Below are 20,000 nucleotides of genomic sequence, written 5' to 3'. Positions count from 1 at the left end.
AATGTATAAATATTATAATAAGATAAAGTTTTAGTACACGATTCTTTTTGCATTTTCGACATCTCAACATAGATGAAGATGAATATGGAAGTCACTACCAAAAACGTAGGTAACTAACTGACCGCCACGCCCTCCCCGCAGAGGTAGGCGGAGAGAATGGAACGCCACACCAACACCCGATGATTATACCGAAATAATTGATCATGCCAAGTTTTCCTCGGTCTTTTTCTACTTGACTCAATATTATCAATCACAATCGCCTCATAATGTCATAACCACGCTACATTTTTTTTAAATTCAATTTTAAATGCTATATACCAAATAAATCATATTCGCGGCAGTATCTAAAGTTGATTTGAGCAAAGTTTTTTTTTTAGTAGAAATCCTTTTATTTTGAAATATGTGCAAAATCCTTCAATTTTTTTTGCATACTGGGCCTGCAAGGGATATGCAGGAGCCCAACGTGCAAACAAATCATAATATAGTACATAACTAATTCATATAATATTTAAAGCAAACACAAATTTTTTGAGTCAACTAAGTTTGATTACATTAAAAAACACATAAAAATTAATATTGTCACAGTTAATCTTCACATTCATTTAAAAATGCCATAACTACGCGAAACAATTGTCACAATACTAATTTTAATGTGTTTTTTAATAAAATACAACTTAGTAGACTCAAAAAATCTGTGTTTGATTTAAAAATTAATACATAAATTAAAATTGAGTTCTACAAATTAAACGCCAAATCAATAAATACAAAATACGTCTGTGGTGAAACGGAAGACATATAACATGTAACATATACCACGGGACTTGTGCTCCTCTTCCGTGTAAACATAGATATAAGTTATTGTAAAGATTTTAAGTACAACATTTTGAGTGAGTCCAAATACTTGTTCACAAAATCTGGATTATCTCCAATTAGAGGAGTTATTTTCATATTATTTTTTGACATCTCATCAAAAATGAAGAAGAATATGGAAGTCTGGGCATTTACGGGGCTGACGACCGTCATAGGCTTCTTTAAATCTCACCAATAGTGTCTCTTGTGAAATTCAAGCGATTCAAGAACAAGGTTTCTAAAATGGTTCATATATATAGAACTTCTAAGAATTTGAGTAGTGTGGTTGTCAACAATGGGTAGAATGTTACATGTGTGTAAAGTGGTCACTTAAACCAGCCTATGACGGTCGTCAGCCCCGTAAATGCCCAGACTTCCATATTCTTCTTCATCTTTGATGAGATGTCATAAAATAATAGGATTTTAAGTGTTTTATAGAAAAACAACAAAAAAATAAACTCAATTATAATAATTACAAAACCTAAAACAGGATTTCGGTACATCCAAAATGTTGGAAACACGATTGTTTATTTGATTCGGGATAAACGAAATATATAGAGGCATACGAACAATAATCCTAGAAATTGCGGTGTAGGATTCACAAAAGTCGGTTTCACAATCCACAATACATAATACCTACGAGCCAGCCACGATCATCCAAGATTAAAATTTTCGCTCCAATAATCTCTACCATTACTTCTATTGTTATATCCTATTCGTTTTAGGGGTGGTTTTTTAATTCGACTTACTAATATTCCTTGAATTATTTGTTCTATTGTATATAAAAAATAAAGTATTACAACATTTTTAGTGTGTTTAAATACTTGTTCACAAATCTGGAATACCTCCAATTAGAAGTTATTTTTTACATCATTTTTTGACATCTCAACATAGGTGAAGAAGAACATCTATGGAAATCACCATAGATGTCTCTAATGAAGTCTATCGAGTTCAAGAACTGTGTATTAAGTATAATCAATATATCTACAAGTTCTAAGAATTTGAATAGTGTGGTTGTCAATCATGGGTAGATTTTTTTGGGAAAAAGAGAAATATTCGTGTTTTTATTATTTTTGCAAATATTTCATACTATTTCTGTGAGCCTAAGCGGCTCATTATTAGAAATAGGTATCAAATTATGGTAGAGTGGATTCGAACCGAGAAACTCTGACTTAAGAGTACATAATATGCGATACTAACCATGGGATCACAACCCGACATAAATTGGTGAATGTTACACGTGTGTAAAGTTATCACTTAAACCAGCCTATGACGGTCATAACCCCTGTAAATGTCCAGACTGGCATATTCTTGCCTTTGCCTTCTTCATCTATGTTGAGATGTCAAAAAATATATTTAAAAAAACTCCTAATTGGTGATAATCCAGATTTGTGAACAAGTGTTTAGACACATTCAAAATGTTGCAAATTATTTATTTATGTGATTCGTTTAAAAAACAGGCTTATAAAAAGATACGGAAACTATCGATGCGTGGTCGATTCTTTAAATCCCGACAAAATATATCATTATACGCGCGCACAATACGCAGGGGTAGTTCTGGAGATAGCAAGGGTGGAGGGAATGTCTTGGCTGTGCAGAAATATAAAATTTTAATGAGTTATGAACAACAAAAAATGTTTATAGCGGGCGTTAGAAGTTACACTTTTTAGGTTGTAAAACAGTTTATCTTTGTATTGCAATTATTATTTCAGGATAAGAAAAAGGCAATATTGAATTTATTAACAATATTTCTCGTAGGTAAATGAAATATCTCTTTTATTTATAATTTTCCATTCATATATAATATATTAAATAAATCTTGGGTTTATGATAGCTGAAGTATGTAGAATATTTAGTAGTTGGAAGTAGGTACTTATCTAGTTATATATACGTAGACTGACCGTTATCAGTGTTCAATTTAAACCTGAATTTTTCATCCAAATCATTCTGCATATACTCCGTATATGGAATATAATATATAATATAATTCAAAGTGTGTCACAATCGATTTAAAAATGATTGTAATAAACAAATAAAATTTGAATTGAAAATGAACAAATATTACCACAAAGTGAGAACCGAATTCATTAATTAAATCATTATATCCTCTTACATTTTAATCTAAATTTACCGCAATACTTTCATCTCTGCTCATATTTAAATAACCACTTAAATTTGCATTACGAAATAGCAGCTTTGATTTGTCACATTCATATGTGTAGGTATGTGTACTGTCCGCCTTAGTAGCGCTAACATTGAACATTACTTTTGTCAAATTCTATACTGTATTCCTTACGCATCGCAGATTACATTATATTACGCAATTAATTAATGAAATTTAAAAAAGCTTTAAACATGTATTTTTTAATATAAAAATAAAGGTCAAAACATGAACAATTTTGAAAATTTTTAAAACAAACACTTAAAAATTCTGATAAAACGTTCATCAATAATATGCTACTTCAAAATACGTCACCAATATTATCTATATTTTCTTTTATTAAAAACCTTGTTCCTTTACTCCCCCCTCTCCTCTATTTATTACCCTACCAACCTCTATATGTAAACCTAAATATTTATTTGTTAGTTAGTTTTACTTTTCACCTGTAGATAAAAACGTCTCTTTGTTTTCGAAAAAAGTCATGTGTAATGACATTAAAACTCAGTTAAACTACTTAAGAAAAAACTCATTAATAAGTTTAATACAAAATACATTTTTTAGTTACGAAGATATTTTTTATTATGTAATGACTTACTACCTTTTTAAAATGATACATTTTTATACATTTTCTTTAGAAAGGTTATTCAGGATACTCCTTCTACTAGCAGACAATAGCCGAAATCAGAGTATATAAAAAAGGATGATAACGCGTTGGATTTTACTTTACAAGCGTTATACGAGTATTATAGGTACCATAATCCCTACATTGCGTTTCGCAAAACGAAAATTGATTGCGGTCTCGGGGCATTGTGCGCTATTGTCAGAAATACAAGATGTGAATTCCAATTCAACCCCCATTGTTAAGGGAGTTATTTGAATTAACTTGGAGATATATTTTGAAGCTGCGAGTAAGTGAATATCTATACAACACCACGTAATCGCGAAGATATAGATTACAAAAAATTCCAAACTAAACTCATCAATATCGTGATATAATATTGGAGATTTTTTCATATTTGACATCTCATCTCAAGATGAAGAAGAATATGGAAGTCTAGGCATTCACGGGGCTGACAACCGTCATAGGCTGGTTTAAGTGATCATTTTACATGCGTGTAACATTCACCAATTCTATCCATTATTGACAACCACACAACTCAAATTCTTGGAATTTCTTTATAAATGAACCAATTTAACAACCTTGTTCTTGAATCACTAGAACTTTACTAGAGATATCTATTAGTGAGATGTAAAGAAGCTTTTCACTAAGCAGAAACTCTTATATTAGTATGTGAAGTCCGAATCCTGGATTATAATCATATATATGAGAAACGCCAGAAAATATCATTTTCATTTTTATTATTTTAGCTTATAATTTGACCAGTTAATTTATTTACAACATTTTGAGTGTATCCAAATACTTGTTCACAAATCTGGATTATCTTCAATTATCGGAGTTATTTTTCGTATTATTTAAAAATAATATTATTTGTAAATAATATGAAAAATAACTCCTACAATTGGAGATAATCCAGATTTGCGAAAAAGTATTTGGACAAACTCAAAATGTTGGAGATATTTTATTTAATATTGAAATTATCTCTTATCTAAATATTTAAATGTGTTTGGTCATGATTAATTTTTGTATAAAAATCTGTTTTAGTTTGTTATACACGTATCGATAAGAACATCTGTAGTTCTGGAAACTAGTTGTGTTTTTATTAATAAACTCAAAATTGGTATTTTAAGTGTTTTATTTTTATAATTTTTGTATGTTTTCATCCTATCCGAAAATATGGGCCAGAACAAATTTAAATGCAAGTATTGCTATTTTGTTTGCTTTTATTTCGGTACTGTAAAATAATTTTATGAGGCGAATTTGTTTGGTAATAGAAGCAAAAGATAACAGAGAAAAACTTTATTTTAAGGAATAACCGGCAAACCTTCTACTTTTAGAGGCAAGTCTGAAAGTTCGATTATAAAGATGGGGTAGGTAAATGTGAAAAATTCATTACATACACCCAGACCAATTGAAAATAAATCTTTCTTGAATCGAATTCGCGACCCCAGTTTCGTAGTCAATCGTCAACCCAATTATTCTACGGCGCCATGATTAAGTACGAGAGAAGATACTCGTATTTCAAATACTTGAAAGTGGTCCTGCCATTCGTAATAATCGGCGGGTATGTGCGAGGAGACGCACGATTATGAAGAGGCAAAGATTGATTTGAAAAGACAGATTGGTGTGACGTTCTATCTTCTCTGCTTACCCCTCCGGGAAGCGGCGGGGTGGTAAGAAAGTTTGAGTTTTAGACAAGTTAAACTCGGCTGTAGGTAACGCTTTTCTCGTTGTCTATATTTGCCGCCCTATTATGAGGCGGCACAGCATCCATACTTGCGGTGAGATCAGGAAGATTCCAGCCATTGTATTGGTCTGGGATTATCCTCAGCGGGTAGTTCTACTTTGATGCTATTGTCAAAAGTTTGTGCGGCTTGGAGAAGAAATCATGAAATGGTGAAATTTTCTCACACTCTTTCTGTGTTATATAAATCTCAATCGGTCGCTTCAATACAATCAATATAAAAAAAAAATATCAAATATAAAAATGAAACAAATGAAAAAATAACACGCGTCAAGATATTTTTAATGTAAAGAGAAATATCTGTGTTCTCATTATTTACAAAAATGCTTCAATTTCATACTAATTCCGTGAGTCTAAGGGACTCATTAAGAAGAGTTACTACATAAACCCTGATGATGACAAGGTTCTTGTCGAAACCGGTAGGATAAAGTTCATTTTATATTAGCTTACTAATAATATTATAGAAATATCAGATACGTGAGGAATATCTTTATTTGTACACATATATATATAAGTAAGGATACAGAAAGTACTTAAAAAATGAAAGACATTATTCGAATTTATAAAATAAATTCCTATGGGTATTGGTGATAGCAATCGCAGAGAAAGGCCGCTTCAAAGCTTTTATGCACCTATTAGACCGTAAAAATAGTATCACTCCAAATCCTTCAGCATCTAGAGCCTTCGGTCAATACGGCCTTTGAATTCGGACGCCTTTGCAATGCACACCTTTAAATTACATACTTAATGCAGCGATAATGTACGAAAACATACAATGGTCAAGGTAATAGATAGTTTGTTTGTGTCTCTCACTTCAACACTTGCCGCGTCACACGTGAATTTTCGGTCATTTTATCTAGCTATTGAGCTTTCGAGATGGCAAAGCTCCATCTAATTTTAGATTTTGTATTCCGTGAGCACCGTTGTGGAAATGATTGGAGATTAGTGCATCGAAATGCACGAATACACATCTTGAATCCTCAATATTATACACACACACTGACACAAAAAAATATATATTCATTAAACACTTATCCACAAACCAATGGTGCATAGGGCACTGCATCATATAAACGCAGTGTTATCTTGATCGTTAACACATGAATGAAAGGTGATCAGCCTTCCGCTTCAGGTACACCAGCCTAGGGTATTATTGAATAAATATTAGAGTGAAATATCACTTATTTATTTGACCCCCCCCTCCCTGGGAATCGTACCCGGGATCCCCAGAACGGTAGCCGAGCGTGCTGACCATTTCCCTACGGAAGCGGACAAAAATATGATAACCCTAACACTATGAAAGCGGATATTAAAATTGCGGGAAGTAAAACATATAGTATTTCGAATCTAAGGTAATGAGTGTTTTTATTTTATAATGAATCGATCTGAGTGAATTACTTCCAAGTTTTTACTGTATATGTTTCACAAACTGACTAGCTAATCGCGCCGCTGCTGCTGCAGGGGTAGGCAGAGAAAATAGAACACCACACCACTCTGTCTGCAAACATTCTTATAAAAATAAATTTGTAGATACCTACATAGGGCAAACAAAAGTGAATGCATTTCAATGCAGAAAAAACATGTGTAAGTAACAATAATAATAAAAGTGCATTGACAATAGATAGTCCGATGGGCCCAGTACATAGATGTGTAATTTGGTAGCTCCTGCGCTAAAAGGGATGCATCCATGCACAAATGCATATTGTAAATACCTTCATAAGTAGGCGCTTGTTTGCAGTCAAGTAAAATGCATCTTAACAGGGGTGGATTCAGGAATACACCTTTTTAATGAAAATAATTTAATGTATTCCTATTTTAAAACATACGTAGGTATGCTATAAGTCTCTCATATAATACATATAATATTTTTATTGAAATATTTTATCTTATTTTTTTATTTATTTATTATTTTTTTAGATGGGAGTTGAATTCTTTTTTCCTTACTTTTAATAAAGGTTTTTGTTTCTTCTAGCTAAGAAGATGATTTACTTTAATCTTTGTTGGGAGCAAGCAGGATAAACTAGTGTGAATCCAGAAAATTGTCAGCATTTTCTCATTGCTGGGAGAAAACCACTTAAAACTCCTCAGGAGAAGCCAGACTGTTGACTGGTGTCAACAGGCCTTCTGTTCCACTAGAAGAAGGTTCGGTATTTTATGTCCTAGCTTGGTTTATGGCACCAATATCCTTCACTATTTTCATCATGTATGATACCATCTCTCGTGAGAGCTCCTTATGAACTAACACCATCCAATATCGGATAAGTCCTCACCCAGGCTCCTGCATTGTGCTTCAACTGAGTTTTTTCATGCCAAGGTCATATTTTACAATATTTAATTGTAAAATTGTAATGAAAGAAAATTGTATATACAATCCAATACAACATGGTTGAATAAAACAATATATTATAGATCAACCTACTTCCAATATCCATTATAATTATACTGTCCATAGTGGCAATTAATTATCAAAATAAATACCGAATCCGACCCTAACAAATACCACCTATGTCCATATTATCCGACCCCATTTGCCCAAACAGACGTACAATCCTCAATTATTGTCGAAACATCGGTCTTCACATACGCCGCTCATCAAACTACATATAGGACACCCCCTCAAAGGTGCCGCCCGACAATGTGACACACCTAACCAGCACAAAAGTGCCGGTAGGATCAAATGAGGTATTCGTATCGATAGCGCCTCGCTCCACGGGTTTTCGCCAAAGATTTGCCATAGTTATGTGTTCACTTGCCCGTACATTGATGGGGAATGGGAATTAAACGCGTTTTGTATTTCTGCTGTTCAAAGGTGTCATTGTGGGTGGAGTGCTTTCAAGCAAATAGCCGGACCTCACATTAGAGGGACTAGACATATGTTTATACATATAAAAATGTCTGTGACGCTTGTATACAATATTTCTTAAACGAAAACTGTTTTTGAATTACCATCGAAAATGTGTAATTTTTTATAAGTTAAACGTTTATATAATTTAATTTTGATAAGATGTGTTTTACTATTGATGGAGAATGCCGGACTTTATTTAAGAGTAACTAGAAATATATTCCTACAAAAAAAAATAATAAACACAGTAGAAAGAAATGTCTTTGATGCTTTATATAATATGAATATATTTCTCAAATAAAACGGTTTTTGAAGTCTCATCGAAAATGTGTCCTTTTTTATAAGTAACACGTTTTTATAATTGAATTATTACTAGTTTTGTTTTATTATTGATGGAGAATGCCGGACTTTATATAAGAGTAACTAGAAATATATTCCTACAAAAAAATTAATAAACACAGTAGAAAGAAATGTTTTTGATGCTTTATATAATATGTATTTCTCAAATAAAATGGTTTTTGAATTCTCATCGAAAATGTGACCTTTTTTATAAGTTACACGTTTTTATAATTGAATTTTTATTAGTTTTGTTTTATTATTGATGGAGAATGCCGGACTTTGTATAAGAGTAACTAGAAATATATTCCTACAAAAAAATTAATAAACACAGTAGAAAGAAATGTCTTTGACGCTTTATATAATATGAATATATTTCTCAAATAAAACGGTTTTTGAATTCTCATCGAAAATGTGTCCTTTTTTATAAGTCACACGTTTTTATAATTGAATTTTTATTAGTTTTGTTTTATTATTGATGGAGAATGCCGGACTTTATATAAGAGTAACTAGAAATATATTCCTACAAAAAAAATTAAATAAACACAGTAGAAAGAAATGTCTTTGATGCTTTATATAATATGTATTTCTCAAATAAAATGGTTTTTGAATTCTCATCGAAAATGTGACCTTTTTTATAAGTTACACGTTTTTATAATTGAATTTTTATTAGTTTTGTTTTATTATTGATGGAGAATGCCGGACTTTGTATAAGAGTAACTAGAAATATATTCCTACAAAAAAATTAATAAACACAGTAGAAAGAAATGTCTTTGACGCTTTATATAATATGAATATATTTCTCAAATAAAACGGTTTTTGAATTCTCATCGAAAATGTGTCCTTTTTTATAAGTCACACGTTTTTATAATTGAATTTTTATTAGTTTTGTTTTATTATTGATGGAGAATGCCGGACTTTATATAAGAGTAACTAGAAATATATTCCTACAAAAAAAATTAAATAAACACAGTAGAAAGAAATGTCTTTGACGCTTTATACAATATGTATTTCTCAAATAAAACGGTTTTTGAATTCTCATCGAAAATGTGACCTTTTTTATAAGTCACACGTTTTTATAATTGAATTTTTATTAGTTTTGTTTTATTATTGATGGAGAATGCCGGACGTTGTATAACTTTGAGTAACTAGAAATATATTGCTACAAAAAAAAAACTCAGTAGAAAGAAATGTCCTTGACGCTTTATATAATATGAATATATATTTTTCAAATAAAACGGTTTTTGAATTCTCATCGAAAATTTGTATTTTTTTAAGTAACAAATTTTTATAAGTGTATTTTTATTGGTGTTGTTTTATTATTGATGTGGAATGGGAATTAAATGATGGGGTAAATCCATTTTTAATTAAAATTTTACTAAGTAAACACCACTATTTATCAAAATCTACTGTGACACGTTTTTCGATGCATTCCGCATCATTTTCAAACACCGTATTACCTTGATAATTACGGTTTTTGAATTCTCATTAAAAATGTGTATTTTTTCAAAAGTTACACATTTTTATTTTAAATTTATATCCTTGTTTTAACTATTCTGTCCACAATATATTACAATAACTGTTAAAAATTATCTTAAATTATATGAAGGGTATGTGATCAGCCCTAACAGTATGTGATCAGCCTTATAGTACGTGATCAAACCTACTCACAACCCCGAGTGACTGTTCTTACAATAACGACAAGTAACAATGAAAACCTATACAATTACTACAATAATAACCGTTGATCGTTATAAGACATCAAAAAATATTACAAATTTATACAAAAACAAAAAAAAAACTTTTTATATAAAAACCTAATTATCTGGTCAAATTATAAGCTTAATAATAAAAATGAAAATGGTATTTTCTGGCGTTTCTCATGTGTGTGATAATAATCCAGGATTCGGATCTCACATACTAATATAAGAGTTCTTGCTTAGTAAAAAGCTTCTTTACATCTCACCAATAGATGTCTCTAGTGAAGTTCTAGTGATTCATGAACAAGGTTTCTAAATTGGTTCATATATATATGTAGAACTTCCAAGAATTTGAGTAGTGTGGTTGTCAATAATGGGTAGAATTGGTGAATGTTACACGTGTGTAAAGTGATCACTTAAACCAGCCTATGACGGTCGTAAGCCCCGTAAATGCCCAGACTTCCATATTCTTCTTCATCTTTGATGAGATATCAAAAAATAATATAAAAACCTTTTTCATCATTTTATATATCAAACGTACATTTTGTATGACGTTTCAACGCTGGTCTTACAAATAAGAAAAGAAAAAAGTAAAAATAAAACCTTATTATACAATTTTACAATATTTGTATGTATCGTAATCATATAGGAGAAAGTGACCATATGACAAAACGTAAAATGTTCAGGAGGGCCATTCAAATCACTTTTGCTTGGAAAAAAAATGAACATTAATGCAGTATTTTATTAAAATTAAACAATTGAATATACCACTGAGATGAGTTTTATTTATATTTACGACTAGTTTCGAAAACATCTGTCGTTTTCGAAACTAGTCGTAAATATAAATAAAATTCATTAAAGTATTTAATTTTAATAAAATAATCATGTCATTCCATAAAGTTAATGCCGAATCAATAAATAATATCAATGCAGTTAGTCATTTTTAATAAGTCAATATATTAAACTTCCAAGTTTAAAATCCTTTAAGATTTTTTCAGGGCAATATTAAGCTAGTAAAATATCAAAAAGTCAATGATCACGTTTTTGTAAAAAATGTACTTGGTCACTTTCTCCTGTACGACTACGGTATGTATTAATACTCTTGATGGTTATATGACAAAATACGAAAAAGTGAAAGAAGCTTCCCATTTTTTCATTACTTTATACATCAAACGTACATTATACAACGGTATAACAAAAAAATATAAAAAATTAAATAAAACTTATTATACAATTTTGACAACATCATCATAAGATATTGAAAAATGTTATGAGTTTGAGCAATAACAAAAAATATTCCCATTTTTCCATCATTTTGTAAATCAAACGTAAATTGTATACGTCTCTTTGATAACCTACTCTCTCCTCTGGTATTTCAATTAAGGAGACGCATCCTCCTGCAGCCGATATCAATGAGTGTCAAAGTGGCACCGGTTGCACAGTGTTCCTACCCCGCAGAACTGCACTCTATCGCGCACAAAGGCGTGGTCACGTGGCCAGACCTATATTGGCCGGGGATGGGAAGCAAAATAAGGGATGACTCTGGTAGGGGTAAGTGATAAAGAGAATTCTCTCAAATCAAAATTTAATTTGAAATTGCAGATAGGGAATGTGTTACCATAGATCGTGTGATCATGTCGTGTATACTTTATCCCTCGAGCTAAAATCCTTATATCATTTTGTACATGTATAATAGTTTAAATTGTAAACCGCCTGCAAGGTGTTTTTTTTTACGAATTTAATAAAATATTCAGTAAATAATATAAACCATTATTATATAATTTTAAAGAATAAAATACATATAAAATTCTACACATTCCATACTTATACATACTTCTTATACATAAATCTCAAATCACATAAGGTAATTTACCCGTATTTATTTTTATATAAAACATCTGTGAAAAAAACATGCTTCATTTGAAACCAAATTTTTTCAACAACAAAAAAAAATGGTCAGTTCAGTATGAGGATATGTATGAATGTAGACGAGGCTTATATGTGTTTCCAAAGGCAGGTGATGAGGCGTTCTGTTCTCTCTGCCTACTCCTGCCTAATCTTTAATACTTATTTAATAGTGTATATATATATGTGTAATATTTGTGTAAAGAGTTTGTCATTTTGTTGTTTATCTCAAGCAAAAAGTTCATTTTATTTTTGTGATAGTTATTACATCTTTGGGAATATATGTAAAAAAAAAAGAGGTTTGGAGGCGCCGGGTATCGATCCCGGTACCTCTCACATGCTAAGCGAGCGCTCTACCATCTGAGCTACGCCCCCGGTTGCTTGCACCTTCAAGAAACCATAAGCCATTCGAGTTTTGTGACATTGATCTACATTTTGCTAATGCATAAAATAATACACATTGCGTATTCAGGTAGATACTCGGTCAATTTGTACAATCAAATTTACTTTCACTTTTGTCGATAACCCGCTGACCATTCTCCATTATTCGTACTAACTAACCAATTAACTTACTATCAAGTCATTTATAAATAGCTTACTAACTAACTAATCATCACGCCACTTCCCGAAGAGGTAGGCAGAGAAAATAGAATGCCACACACATTTGTCTTTGCAAACAATCTCCGCCTAGTCCACATTCATGATTTCCTCATACATATCCCCAATTATTCCGACTCCTGACCTGACTGACCTCTTTCGAGTATTTGAAACCCTTGATCATGCCAAGTTTTCCTCGGTTTTCCTCTGCTTCTATTACTAACCACATTTTCCTCATATTTTTTTTACAAATCTTTTTTACTCATTAGATTCACATGCACAAACCATCTCAACACACATATCTCAATTTTATTTTCTTTATTTTATGCGAATTGATTTTAAAACTATTTCCGACCAGTAATGCAGTGGCTTCAACGTCTGACTACCTTTAATAAGTTTCCTGAGTTAGTTTTCGTAGCTACCAGTATAATTTATTTTTAAAGTCTTAAAAGACCTAAAAATTAAAACCGTACGAATGATGTGTATTATGTATATTAAATGTTATTAGATGTATATTAAAAGCATTGATAACTATTTTTTTGACATCTCATAAAAAAAAGTGAAAATAACTCCTGTAATATGAGTTAATCCAGATTTTGTAAACAAGTATTTGGACACACTCAAAATGTTGTAAAAAAAGTATTCATAACTCAAGGGTATGGTAGAAATTATTACGATTTGACATTTGTATAAAAATAACATTTTGAAAGAATTTTAATTTAATGACCTGATGATGGAATGATTTTCCAATACCGGTAGTCATGAATAAGTGTTTATAAAAGTGGTATTACACAATGTAAACAATGGATGATAAGAAGAGTGTTTTATATAAAAAGTCTTTCATCGTTTACCACTCGTATTTCCTGCCTTTCATATGGCAATAAATCCGTGAAATCATGTTGCATTATGCGAATGTCCTGTTTGTTTGCGACCCACGCTCCTGCGCACCGTCTGCTTTCGTCAGCCTTCGTCAGCCTCCGTCACAGATCGTCATCTCATCGCCTAACTGCGGAACGGATTATGGTAAATTAGTCACATTATTTGACTGCTTAATTGAACGACGTACATTTTTCCCCCATTATACGATATTTCTTTTTTTTTATTCACAAATAACCCTACAAAGTTTATAGGCCTAATACAAAATGGTTGAGAATGTAAAAAATGAAATATATGCCTTGCATAATCATTTCCATATAAGGTTGTGATGTGTTTTGTTATATTCTTCGATACTTGGCAGGACCGTGGGTTGATACCTAATAGAGACCAGAGCAGACACAGCGAGAAAAAAATCTCTTCTAGGAACTTCAGATATTTGGTGCAAAACCGAAACACGTTAAGAGACCAAAAAGGAATATAGAAATTTGGAAAAAGTGTGGTACGGAAAATATGGTTAGATGGGGAAGACAGCGAAGACGATTCTGCAATGCCCATATGAATAACATATCGTTCCGAACATTTTTAATTTGTTGCCGACGGATGTTAGAGGTCAAAATAAAATATGGAACAAAGGCAAAATGGGTACATGATCAAGTATTAAAAAATAACTCCACCGACAAAACACACAAGGTGGATTGGTGGGTCTCTACAAAAAAAAATTCAAAATGTTTAAAATTGTTATTTAAATAAACACATACAATTTAAATTGATAAAAAAAACTTTTTTTTTTATCAATATAAGACCACCTAGAAGACCTTCAAAGCGACATTGAGAGCTTTTAAATGTAAATTCACAGAAAATCGGTATATATATATATTATTATTTCTAACTCACTAACCAAGCATCACGCTGCTTCCCGAAGGAGTAGGCAGAGAGAATAGAACGCCATACCACCCTGTCTTCCTCTGCTTCTTTTTCAAACAATGCTTTGCATTATTTCCTTATTTCATGATTCGAACATCTATCAGACATCAAACAATGCTATTTTCATTAAATTAGAAATGTACTTAGTTTTTTTTAATGGTTCAATTGAGCTATCAAAGTATAAACTATTCCCAACACGCACAAGTCATTTGATTGGCAATTCCATCAACACCAGCGGTGGTACGATCCCAGTTCACACACATCGCGTCCAAATAGCGGGGTCAGACCGCACGGAGGGTCGCGTGCGGCGGCGGCGGGTCACAAGGCTCCGGCCGGCCTAGGGGGGCGGGGGTGATGGAGAACAGAGGAATCGCTAAAAAACAGTCGGGTCGCGGGCCACGTGGGCGACACGTGCTCGTCACGTGGTGGGAATATTAAGGCGCTCGGTCGGCACGCGGACGACAGCTCCGGCGGGAGGCTGTGATTGGTCAGCTGGTGGATAACGACGGGTGAAATGGGGACACTTTGGGTTAGTTGAGACAAAATAGGAAAAAAATGAACATAGAAAAATATTTCTCGAAAAAAGTTTTCCTCTTGTAGATAAACATATTTACGTAGGTAAATATAAAGAAGTACTTCCACAAAGAAAAACTAACTAACCTTCACGCCACCTCCCCGCAGGGGTAGGCAGAGAGAAAGGAACCCTAAACCACTGTCTTTGCAAGCAATCTTCGACTCATCCACATTAAGGCATGTCCTCATACAAACCCGCCGATTATTTCTGTGTTTTTAATTCTGGATATTTATAGGGCGCTTCATCATATTTGTATGACTTAGTAGTAAAATTGTCAATTCTGGGGACAATGGTGAATATTATAGGTGTGTAAAGTGATCATTTATCCAGCCTACGACAGGTTGTAAGCTCAGTAATTTACATGGGTATTTACCCAGACTTGCATATTCTTCTTCATCTATGTTGTCAAAATTTTAATAAAAATTATATTTAAATCTCCTTCGCAAAAGTGATTTTTGTGCAAATTTTGATAGCGCAAATATTTTACTTTGCATACACAAGAAAAAGTTAAACGATTCTTATATTTTTATATTCCTTTAAAGTATTTAAATATAATACGTTCATTTTCATTGGAAATTTATTTTTAAATAGAAAAACGTGTTTTACCTAGAATTTTCACTCATAAATTACAAGAAATTATAGTCACTTTAACATAAAAAATCTACCCACGAGTAGCATGGGCCAAAGAACTTATAAAGTTGAAGTCTAAGTAGGGCCATCATAAAACGTGTTGCATAAGCCGTAGCTAGATTTCAGAGTCACTACGGATGTAAGGTAATTTAAAAAAATATAGAAATTCATCACAAAGTCTGAATGACACAATTAATAATATTTTCACTGAGTCACCCCAGTTTACAGTTATGATATTTTTACCAGGCGATGCAATTTCATATCACATTACTGCGCACAATAAGTCAATGCAATTGACACATCAAATTATTATTTTAATAACACTATTATATCGTTACAGGCGATATTTATATCAACAATGACTTTCGGGGGAGTTGGACGAGTCGGCATTGTTCGGTGCTTAGTGCGACACAATGTGACAAGAGACTGGCAGGCTGTTTGAACTCAGGAAACGGAAACAATAAATAATACTAAATAAGAAACATAAGATAAGCATGATAGGAAGTCTTTTTATTCTTCTTCATCTTCTTTTAGATGTAGACTTCATATTATATTCGATAAATCAGATATAGTAAACAAAATATTTTGAGTATTTTTTTTTTTCATTTTTATACATTTATTTAAATCACAATTTATACATATTTAGAACTTTTTTTTGCAGAGACCCACCAAGCCACCTTGCGTGTCTTGTCGGCGGAGTTCTTTTGTAGTACATTTTTTTTACTGTTTTTAACGATTTTAACCTAATATAAACACAAAAAAGATAAAAAATTAAGAATATAAACATTTTATCATTTTCATAAAATTAACTCTTGATCATTTGCCCATTCATTTATTTTGCCTTTGTTCCATATTTTATTTTGACCTCTAACATCCGTCGGCAACAAATTAAAAATGCTTGGAATGATATATTGCAAATATAGTTCAAATATAGTGTGTCCAAATACTTGTTCACAATTCTGGATTATTTCCAATTAAGTGTTATTTTTTTAATTATTTTTTTGATATTGAAAATATGGACCATCGGATAGAAATATGTCACCGAAGCCGTGGCGAGCATCTGGCCGATATTTTGTTTCATGCATAATTCGGCTGTCCAAACTTAAAACACAGTAAGGGACATTTTTTGTAGTACGTTTTTTTTACACTTTTGAACTAAGTAGAATCTACTTAGTCCAAAAATGCAAAAAAAACGTACTACAAAAAAATGTCCCTTACTGTGTTTTGAGTTTGGAGAGCCGAATTGTCATAGATCTAAGAGATCGAGAGAAGAGGCGCGATGGTTAGTTAGAAGTATTTTTTAAAAATTTTCTTGTCCGACTAATCCCACCACCCTAGATTCCTTTTAACTTTTCAAAGTCTAGCAAATAAAAAATATTTAAAGAACGAATAAAATATTACGATAAAAAAAATTATACAATATAATTTGATTGTTTCATTCATTTTCGATACAAAAAAAGGTTTGGAGGCGCCGGGTATCGATCCCGGTACCTCTCACATGCTAAGCGAGCGCTCTACCATCTGAGCTACGCCCCCAGTTGACTACTACTCGAAATAATCGAATTTTATGGCATGAACGTAACCTTGGTCGAATTTACGTGACGTACTCGTATATTAATATTCAACAATATATTCCATCATATCAATGATATTTGACCTCAATTTACGTCATAAGCGATCAAGATACCTAACTATTTTGTCCGCCTTCACAGTATAATCACTTTTGGCTACCATGCCGGATATCCCGGGTTTGATTCCCAGGGGTTTCAAAATAAATAAGGGTGTTTTTTCGCTCTAATGTTTATTAAATATTACCCAGAGCTTCAGGTACCAATACCTGAAGCTCTGGTTTGATCAGCTTTCCATCTTGCATTATAGACGATCAATATAACACTGCTTCTATACGATGTAATGCGTGACCATCAATTACTTCTATGAAATTATTTTAATTTTTGATATCTCAACATAGATGAAGAAGAATATGGAAGTCTAGGTATTTACAGCAACATTCACTATTCTACCCATGATTATGTCGCGAGTTAGATTCCCTAACAGTGTAAAATAAATTATACAAATATTAATTTTCAATTGGTCTGGTGTTTGTGATGTATTTTTCTCATTAACCTTCCCTATCCTTACTATCCTACCCGCAGACAAGCCTCTAAATGTAGAGAGACAGTTGGTAGAATTCCATATTGAATTGTTGGGTAATAAATCCAAAAATTAAACAAGGTTTATTGAATTTAATTCTACATTTATTTATGTATATGTTAATACGTGATGCGTTTCGTCTTCTTAAGACATTATCAAACACTGTAGTGTTTGATAATGTCTTAATAACAACATTTTGAGTGTGTCCAAATACTTGTTCACAATAGATATCTATATTTTCACAATAGATATTTACATCTCACCAATAGATGTCTCTAGTGAAGTTCTAGTGATTCAAGAACAATGTTTTTAAATTGGTTCATATATATAGAACTTCCAAGAATTTGAGTAGTGTGGTTGTCAATAATGGGTAGATTTGGTGAATGTTACACGTGTGTAAAGTGATCACTTAAACCAGACTATGACGGTCGTCAGCCCCGTAAATGCCCAGACTTCCATATTCTTCTTCATCTTTGATGAGATGTCAAAAAATAATATAAACCTTGTTTAATTTTGGATATATTACCCAACAAGGATACCTTTGACCTAAAAACGCCATTAAATATAACGAACTATATAAACGCTAAATATAACGAACTTTCAGAGTACCTTATCGCACATCCGTTGCTATAGCAGCACGCGACTCAATTGTGCAGGGATTAAGTTGTCACACCCAAATTGGGGGCAAGTCGTAATGGATGTTTTAATTATTATGTAAAAAAGTAGGGTCAGTCGCTGCCGAAGGATAATCCTGCGTCCTTACTCACTTGGCAGACACGTGTTACAAATGATTTGGTAGATAACGAGCGATCGGGAGGAAATAAAAAAGGACTCAAATTTGCGCAGTTTATTATCTGAAGCGGGGTCGTTTATAACGAGAAATGCTGGAATAAAAAAAAAATTCACAATATTTTGAGTGGGTCAAAATACTTATTCACAAATCTGGATTTTCTCCGCTTAGGAGATATTTAAGCATTTTGACATCTCAACATTCATGGACAAAAAAAAGAGGTTTGGAGGCGCCGGGTATCGATCCCGGTACCTCTCACATGCTAAGCGAGCGCTCTACCATCTGAGCTACGCCCCCGGTTGACTATACCTCCAATAAAGCAAATAAAATAACAGAATCGTAACCTTGCACTGATTTACGTAACGTAAAATACGTATACCAACTAGCTACAGTACTACTGTTAATGACGAAACGAGATCAACTACTTTCCTTATGGGTGTGTCAAATGTATTCTTTGATATTTTGATATTTTACTAGCTTAATATTGCCCTGAAAAAATTTCAAAGGATTTTAAACTTGGAAGTACAATTTATCAACTTGTTAAAACTGTATTGATGTTTATTTTCTTGCCAAGCAAAAGTGACTAAATGGCCCTCCTGAACATTTTACTTTTTGTTAGTTGATCACTTTCTCTTGTACGACAACGATATATATTTATTTTAACCCCCTCTCAAGGAATCAAACCTAGGATATCCAGTCAAACACTAAAAAGCTCTGTTCTTTTTTAATTGAAGCTATTAAATATTTGTGAAATGATTTATCACTAGTTAGAAAAAATTATTCCATTGGAAAAAGAAAAGAAAACAACCAATAGAGCAATCGATGGAGATATTGGCAAACGCGATGTCAAAATGAAACCAACTCAAAATGTCAAACTCGAGACATAGCTTGGTGGCCAAGTGAAGAACCTAAGACAGCGTCGGCATAGATTGTTTCACATTCCTATATACAGGACCAGCCTGCCGATGGTTATGCCTGTAGGAAGAGCTACCGCTATGTTGAACAATATCACATTGGATATTGATCTGTCCCATGTGCCTCAATCTGCTCATGCCTCAATTGAGGCAAGAGCAGATACTTCTAGAACCAAATCTCGACTTAGAACCTCCGAGATGAAGACTCTCCGATCCGTAACCGGAAACACATTGCGAGACCGAGAAAGAAACACCGTTTCCGGAGCATGTGTAAGACGCAGGATATCGTGAGTTAGGGATGACAATGAAGGCGAGACTGGAATGAGCATGTAAAAAGAATGTCAGAAGACAGACTTCCGCGTATCGCCGCCCTACAAGGAAACCGCGA

At 32.7% G+C, this 20,000-nt stretch overlaps 3 non-coding genes across 3 annotated transcripts; all 3 read right to left on the bottom strand.

Moving 5' to 3' along the window:
• Positions 1-12,458: 12,458 nt before the first annotated feature.
• TRNAA-AGC (transfer RNA alanine (anticodon AGC)) lies at positions 12,459-12,531 on the bottom strand. The gene has a single exon. It is a non-coding gene; the product is annotated as a tRNA-Ala (tRNA).
• Positions 12,532-17,220: 4,689 nt separating this feature from the next.
• TRNAA-AGC (transfer RNA alanine (anticodon AGC)) lies at positions 17,221-17,293 on the bottom strand. The gene has a single exon. It is a non-coding gene; the product is annotated as a tRNA-Ala (tRNA).
• A 1,629-nt stretch (positions 17,294-18,922) lies between these two features.
• TRNAA-AGC (transfer RNA alanine (anticodon AGC)) lies at positions 18,923-18,995 on the bottom strand. Its single transcript has one exon. It is a non-coding gene; the product is annotated as a tRNA-Ala (tRNA).
• Positions 18,996-20,000: the final 1,005 nt, after the last annotated feature.

The sequence above is a fragment of the Brachycentrus maculatus genome, unplaced genomic scaffold (genome assembly GCF_059751285.1).
Source record: "Brachycentrus maculatus isolate JH-2025_06_01 unplaced genomic scaffold, ASM5975128v1 h1tg000138l, whole genome shotgun sequence".
In the NCBI taxonomy this organism is placed as follows: Eukaryota; Metazoa; Arthropoda; class Insecta; order Trichoptera; family Brachycentridae; genus Brachycentrus; species Brachycentrus maculatus.
This window is presented reverse-complemented; position numbering and strand designations above follow the sequence as displayed.